We start from the raw sequence: 8,430 nt of genomic DNA on the forward strand, positions 1-8,430 counted from the left end.
CAGCAGGAGTTTCTGCTCTGACCTGCTCCAGGTATTTTCAAATTGTCACAAGGAAAGAGGCTGAAATGAAGTTACAAAGTTCTGGAAGATCTGGAGTCTGCAGAAATCTACTTCTTTTTTTCCCCCTGAAAACTGAAGGCGTTGTTCCGCTTCAGTGACCCATATATAGACTAAGAAATCAGGCTGGTTTGTGCTATTTTTGAACAGCTCCTGGCACAAATGTTTCCCAGCAGTGGGTTGGGTTCATGAGCACACGGAGAGGAGTTAACATCCCATCAGCTGTGGGGAAGTCACAATCTAACTTGCTCGGTGCATTAAAAAGCAAAATAAAAACTCACACCTCTTGAGAACTCACAAATAAAAGGGTGGGACCAGTGTTGAACTCCCAGCTCGTTTCCAGGCACTCTGAAAACAGCTACCCAGAGGCTTAGGAAGCTTTTACTGCCTTTGACATATGACACAGCAGAGGCATTTCCACCAGCAACTCTTAAGCAGAATAGTCCTAGTGCTTAGACCATAAGCCACAGGACTGGCAGCCCAGTTTTCCATGGATTTGTGCCCTGGGGTTGCATTTGCTGATGTCCAGGCAAGACGTGGGCAGAAACCAAACCTCCACGTTGCTCTGCTGGTCATAGCACCTCTGCCCAGTGTGGATCCCTTGGTATTCAAGAATTCATAAAATTGTTTGGGTTAGAAGGAACATTAAAGATCATCTAGATCACATACTATCCTCCTCCCCTCCATGGAGGCCTCAACTGACAATTTTTTACCCAATGACACACTTTTATAAAAAGAAATGCACAGAAACTCAGTATCTCCCAGACCTTTATCCCCTGGCCAGTTACAGCTGAATTAAAACAACAGTAAAGTTTTAGAAGTCCAGTGGAGAGAAGGTAGGGCAGAGGGAGGGAGGGAGGGAGGGGCAAGAGAAGTATCTCGTCTATCAGGGATGAATGCGTTTGGCACGGTTTTGATTTAGCAGCAATTCAGAATTTATGAATAGTACAAGGTAAACAAAAAGGTTGAATTTAGCAGCACTCAATGATCAACCAATTTAAAGATTAACAAGTGATTCAATAAAATACGCTGTAATCAAACAGCAACTTAATTACAGATTTGAAAATGCCAAGATTCACACTAACTTACTATAGGGTATCCTAAACCACACTCGTGAAGGTCAGCAGGTCTAATCAACCAGCTGGATGGGCAGAGACGTGGGTGGAAGAGGCCAGCCTGTGGTTAAAATTTCCCTCTTCAAGTTTAGAGCAAATACTCACCATGCATCGACATTCCTCAACAGGCAGGAGTTGAGTCTCGAGGGGGTTGACTCACCTTGTCCTTGTGTTGACTTTGCTGGCGGACAGTCCTGAGAGGTGTCCCACCTCAGGGGAGCTGCTGGTCATAGCTCACTGTGAAACAGGAGTTCCAAGGGTCTCAGCTAATTGACTTTTTTCAGGTGCTTTTCAATTTTCAGCCCAGCTCAGGGGATGTCATATCCTGGTACTTTCCATCAGTTGTGCATGTCCTGAATTTGCTAGATTTTAGGGTTCTGGTATCCGCTGCTTCGAGCCATGAGCCAGGTACAGCTGCACTGGGCTGTCAGAAGGTCAATTGATCATCATTACCATTCCCAGGCTATAAGGGGAGCAGAAGCATCAAGAGGGGGGCCTTAGCTCTCTGGTCCACTGCTTATGAGCTACGGTAGGTTGTCAGGAGGTTATAGATGGTTGTTATTGCCCCCAAAGAACAGGGGAAGCAGGAGCCAGGCACGTTAAGGTGTGCCTCAGTGTTCTGGTACACTGCCTTCACAATCCATACCTGACTTTCGCATGGATTGTTGTGTGGCCCAAGAAGTCACATCTGTACCAAGTGGCCCAAGAGTAGATGAGAATCATACAACCACAATGTCCAAAAGCCCCATTTCCTTAAGAAATCAAACTGAAAAACATTCAAACCAGTTCAGCGAACTACTGCTTGGGATCTCAGAGCCCCAGACTGGATTTTCATGGGGGAAAGGAGAACTAAACTGCACAACTTCTGAGGCAGATGAACAATTCCTTGCCTCAATGCTGCCACCATCTGTTGTCTGCTGAGGAGACCTCATAACGCAGATAATCCATCCCCTTTCCACTGCACCTAATTCTTATACTAATTTTCTGAGCACAGTTTCCCGTCATCTCATCTGCGGAAACGCAGCAGCCAACAGTCACCGTGTAACGTCTGCAGTGAGCACAAACGAAGCAGACAACCGAGCAGCTGCTTCTCCTCCAAAGCCACGCACACATTGGCATCATTCCACCCTCCTCTAATCTTCATAATCTAATCAGTAATGCACACCTTAAAGATGACCTGCCTATTCGAGCTCATAAAATATTGATTTGCTAAGGAGCTATTTTTCCTGAAAAATAGTTAGAGCTTAGTCCTCCAAAAGCGCTAGACCACAGCAGCAGATGTGACTAAATCCTCCTGGATGTCATTGTTTGTTTTCTTGCCTAAAATCCCAGGCTTCTCCCAGTAGAGAATTCTACAAGAAATTATGGGTGTGGGAGAACATGGTAAACCTGGTTCGTCCAGTCACCGTCCTCCTGACGGTCTTTTTCTCTCTTCTTTGTTTCTCGGGGGAAGAAGAGTCCGGATGAGAGTCCCACGCTCCCTCAGCCCCCTTGAGCTGTGCTTGCCCTACCCGTCTGATTCAGATAATTGTCTTGAGCCCCTCGAGCAGGGCAGAGCTGGAGATGGTGGCCCTCCGGTTTTAGCTTCTACAACCTGCTATGCACATGCTCTTCCCAGTTGCCTTCAGCTCCCTTCAAAGATCAAATCTGGGTGAAGTTGCAAACGGTAGCAGCATATCCACAAGATCCTTTAGGGGTGAAAGATGCTTTTAAAATCCCGAGATGTCAAATACTCACCTCTAGTATCTCTGGACTCTGCTAGCATAGGGCAGCTACGATGCTGATGATGTATCAGCTTGGCTTACAGCCCTTTTTTACTAAGGGAAGAGAATTCTCCCAACAGGCAAGGAGGAAAAACAAGAGCAAGAGGGCTGGAATCAGTCAGGCAGCTGTAAAAAAAAAAAAAAAAAAAAAAAAAAAAAAAAAGAAAAGCCCCGACCGAGAAGAAGGTGACCTCTGGCTGCTGAGAAAGAAAATGTAAAAAAAAAAAAAAAGAAAAAAAAAAAAGAGCAGCAAAGCCCTGCATCCCCCCCTTCACAAAGTCTGGCTTGACGAACAGCAGAGCACTCTGTAAGCGACACCAGTCTAATTAATTAATGACTCCCCGGCGTCAGCTCTGTGGCTCCTGGGTTAGAAAGGAAGGCAGTAAAGAAGGGCCAGGACAGCACGCGACGGCTTCTGGTAAATGCTGAACGCTGCCGAGAACTGGCTGCGTTATTCATAACCTTCCCCGCTTTGGGCTACAGCGCAGAAGTCAGAGATACACGAGGAAGAGAAGATGGCGTGGGATGCACCCTTGCAGCATCCTGTCTCCTGGGTGAGGTCTTCCTCCCTCTTCTTCTCCTGCTCGAGAGCTGCCATGGCACAGTTAATTGAGGTAAGCAGCAACTTGCTTCACAGACTGGGGGGTTGAGGGGAGTCCAGGAACGCGTTTTTTCCATGCATGTTGCCCAGGTAGGGCAGAGAGCGAGGAATTTAAGGTGGCTCCAAGGAGTTAGAGGCTTCTTTGGGAGATGCTTGTTGCTTTCTACAGGCCCAGCACTAAAAGGAAAGTGCTTTTAAAATGCCGATAGCTGCTGCTGAGGACGGCCAAGGCTTAAGCCCCAAAGCCCCCAGCTTTAAGCCCCAAAGCAAGCTTGATACAGTGCAAAGGGCCAAAGTCACAGCACAGCATTTTCTAGCCCAGTGCTGCATGTCCAACAGGTGCCTGACATCAGAGGCTCAGGGAAAGAAGAGAAGGAGCAGGGGATCCTGTCCTGCATACACCTGCCAGGTTAAACATTCGGGCTGCCTTTTTCTCCCTCTGTCTGCCTTCACTTCCTCTAGTTCAGCCAAAACATTAACTTTTGAGGTGACGTTCCTCGCCCATAGCTCAATTTCAGAACTTTCCCCTGAGGATGACTACGTGCTCCAGCTCCCTACAGCCCGGCTGGCACAAATCAGGAGGGGAAGAGCAGCTTCACAACCCAGGACGATGCCCTGGCAGTGGTTATAACTTAGCGCCAGCAGCTCCAGAAGTGAGAATCCTGCCTGGAAGGACACACTTCTAGAATTACAGCTGCCAAAAATCTGGCAGCCCAGCCATTTCTGACCCCTTCATCACTTTTCCTAAGGCCTGAGCCACGTTAGAGGCAGCTGCTGCGTTGGTCCGGGGACAGAGCCCCGGTGCTGCGGTGCTGACAAGCAGCGTGCTCTTGCAGCAGAGTTTGCTTTGCTCAGATTTGTGGGTTTCTTTAAACTGCATCCATGCAGGCACAGCTGTGTTAAGGGCTCTGATAGCACAAAAGACTTTTTTTTCAGTGTTTTAAAACCATGTCCTGGCTGCCCTGCCCCTCACCTGGTCTCCTCTCAAGCCAAGTCTGATCTCCACAGCCTGTGGTCTGCAGATTTCAGCAGTTCATCACCACCATGTCAGAGACAATTACGACCACGAAGAGCTCGTATCCCCATCCCATGGTCCCACTATTGCCCCAGCCCTGTGGTTGTCTCGTTTTAAAGTTAATTCAGGATTTTCAAACAGGTCTACCAACCCATCCTAACCATGATATAACATCCCCAGCAAGGCAAGAAGGGACCTAACCCCCCTTTACAAGCTCACACACGCTCTGCTGTAGCCATTTTTCATGTTTTTCGAGGTGTTCAGCCTAGAGCAGTTCTCAAGGTGACAAGCGAGGCAGAACTTTCTCTTACAGCGCACATTTCACAAAGCACGCTTCGCTGAAGCCAGAGCGATGTGCAGACACAGCATCCACCCCACCAGGAAGACGTTCCCACTCATTACATTGCACAGACACACACTTTACAGGAATTGTCCTCGTGCCAAAGCGAAATGAAGATAAATGGCAAAACTACGAAAATTGTTATAAAACAGGTGCAATTTTATGGTCTGCTTTGCTTATACTACTTTCATGCAATCTTGTCTGCTGCTTATAGCACGTCAGAGGGAGCAAATCCCATCTGGAAACATGAGCTGCCTGGTGGGTTAACTACCAGATACCCAGAAGTGAGATAAGAACCATCAGTTTCTGTATTTCTAAAAGCAGATGAATTACAGGCTGCTCAGGAGCTTCGCAAGGACTTTTTACTTCAAATAATTATTCCAAATAATTCCATTTATGCTAAGCCAGCCCACCAAAGCAAACAGAGAGGAGGCCAAAGGGGCTGGACATCAGAGCATTTCAGTCACCTGAGAAAAAAGCTCCAAAAATCCAAACCAAAACCCACACACAGTAAGGAGAATTACAGAAACAAGAAGATGCTCTTGTTTAATGGCATTCGAGTGTTCGCAAAAGCGCAGATTCATGTGCACTTTCCACTTAGGAGAGAAGAGGCAATAAAAGCCTCTGAATATTGAATCTAATTGCGTCAATAAAAAGCTTTCCCTTTCCATAGGCCTTTTAGAAGAACTCTCAGTCCCTCAGGTTAAAAACCAGCTGTCCAAGGGTTAGCCAGCTACCCCGACGTGGGTAAATTTGGAGTTACAGAATCACAACATCAGACAATCATTTTGGTCGTGAGAGCCCTTTCAGCTCCTCCAGTGCCCCCGTTCCCCAGCACTGCCAGGTCCCCCCTGACCCCTGGCCCTCAGCACCACCTCCACACGGCTGGGAAACCCCTCCAGCCATGGGGACTCCACCACTGCCCTGGGCAGCCTGCGACAGCCCTGCACAACCCCAGCGGGGAAGAGATTCTGCCTCAGGGACAACCTCAACCTCCCCTCACACAACTGGAGGACGGTTCCTCTCGTCCTGCCGCTTGTTCCTGGGGAGAAGAGACCGACCCCCACCTCGCTGCAACCTCCTGTCAGGGAGTTGTCAGAGCCAGAAGATCTCCCCGGAGCTTCCTTTGCTCCAGGCTAACCTCCCCGCCAGGTCCCTTAGGTGCTCTTCAGTGCACTTCTCTGGACACACTCCAGCACCTCAATATCCTTCTTGCCCCATGGGCTCCCCTGGACACTGCCCCATTCAGTGTGCTGGGAGCCCTCCTGTAAAGTGCGTTACAGAGGGACCTCTGGGCACTAAGCCCAGAGTCAGGGACTCTTCCCCAGGAGTCCCTTGCCCAAGTTTGTACAGGTTCGTGAAGACACATGCCCACGTAACTCTCCCCAGGCACCCCTCATTGCCTCCATGTCCCAACCTTTAAAATCCATTAGCAAGTGCTAAACAAACCTCCAGAAGAATGGAACACCTAGAACACAGGGAAGGAGGGTCGAGGCGATAGCACAGTTCATACTGCTGCTGCTACTTCTGCCCATCAGACCTTCGACATGCCCAAAGGACACTTTGGAAACAGAAGTATGACAAGTTGGGACATTTCCAGTACCTCTAGAACAGAAGTTTCCTTTTATAAAGGCCAATATAAAGTCCATCATTTCTTATATTCCTCCCTCTTTTGGGACAGGTCTGAAAATTAGCACCATAATATTTCATGAGTCTTTTGTAATCAGCTTGAAGAATAGTCTACGCTGCAGCATAAGAGGAAAACTATGAGGACTCTGCCTTTGGAAAGCACAGCGAGTCCATGCTTACAGACTAGGCATAAGTCTATGCTTATTTGAGCCACTCTGTTGATACTAAGGTCTGATAAACCAGCTGGAATAGACCACATTTTCCCAGTTATCCACATATGGTTCATTATTGAGTTCTTTATTGACATAATTATCTTCTCATTCCCATCCTATGGCTTTTATCAGCCCTCATTTGATTGCTGTGAACTTTTCTGTCTGTCTGCAGGTGCCTAAAGGAGGGAATCAGGCTAGATGAAAACAAATGTAAAAAAAAAAATAGCAGTCTGAACACTGGACCTTTGTGATCTCCATGCTTTTATAGGAGAGGTCCATTTTATTTTGACAGAATTTAGATCCTTCAGCCTCGTGGGTTATCACAGGGTGCTCTGGCCCCAGACATAACTCATTCCTTATGGAGAAAACAGTCTGGGTGTTCCAGTCAGGAACCTGCATCAGGTCAGCTCCTAAAAGACATGAACAGACTGTGAAGTTGGACCCTGGGGTGGGAAGGCATAGCGGGTGATTGGGGTGTAGCATGTGGTTTAGTCAATGAACCCTTGTTGAGTCAGTTCCACATCTGTCAGACCTTTAAGCTCTTGGCCTCTGGATTGGAGCTTGGAGCTTCCTATTCAGGAGATCAAACTCTGCCATTGGAAGTCACTTTAAAGAAATTTTTCAGAAGCTTTATCACACCAGGAAAAGGTGCTCCTTTTCTCTTCCAAGATAGGAATTAAAGATGCCTCTGGTCTCCTGTCAATTCTAGCTTGGACTCCTTGGAAAAGAGGAAACACCGACTTGAGAGTAGGGAAGAAGAAAAAAAAAATCAATCACCGAGTCGGTGGAGCAAAGGAAGGTTCTGATGGGGTAGGCCAAGAAGATCACTGCAAGATTAATTGAAGGCCATTAAAAAAAAAAGACAAGGAGAAGTTAATTAAAGGCTCTCAGTTGTTTTCCAAGACCTTTCACTTTCAAATTGCTGTAAGGACAAATGATGTGTTTGATACACAGGGTGTGGAGTTCAGATCATGCTACGCTTGCCTCTATGTTGTTGGGCTCAAGGGACAGTAACTCTCATTTGTAGCCTCCAAGTGAATGTGATGCAATAACCTTAAAATACTCATCTGTGATTGGAGTTTAAATGAAGGCAGGTGAAATTACTGAGGAGTTATAGCGGACTCCTGAGGCTGATTTCCCATGTAGATGTGTAGATTTAACTCAACAGCTGACAATAAAGAGAGTAAACAAGAAAATAACAGTTCGGCAGGACACTCACAAGCAACACAGGTGAGGATTTGAGAGATAAGTGTTAGCTTTCAGAATGGCCCATGGAAGGAAGGTACCAGTATTTCAGGTCAGCTGGATTCAAAATATTACAGAAAATCATAAAAGCCTTTTTCTGGAAAATTCCTCATCACGGTCTGTCTGAGGAGGCAGGCTCAAGAAAGGAGATTACACAGAGTACAAACTCACTGGACTCTCTCAGACCCAAACCCACATCAATATTAAAGAAAAACTCAAGACATGCCCTTGGAGCATTTTCCCTAGTTGCAGAGATTCATCTCAGACTCCATCTACGTCTCTGCTAATAAACAACTATCCTAACTGCTACAGCTGCTCTAAAGAGGCTGTTGTGTGACTGCTGCTGACCTCAGATGAGAGGAGGCATCAGGATTCAATCTGAAACTGTGGTTGTTCACAGAACCATGAACTGGTCCAGGTAGAAAAAAAAAAAAAAAAAAAGAGAAGTTCCTG

This window comes from Buceros rhinoceros, unplaced genomic scaffold (assembly GCF_000710305.1).
Source record: "Buceros rhinoceros silvestris isolate BGI_N320 unplaced genomic scaffold, ASM71030v1 scaffold11627, whole genome shotgun sequence".
Classification (NCBI taxonomy): Eukaryota; Metazoa; Chordata; class Aves; order Bucerotiformes; family Bucerotidae; genus Buceros; species Buceros rhinoceros.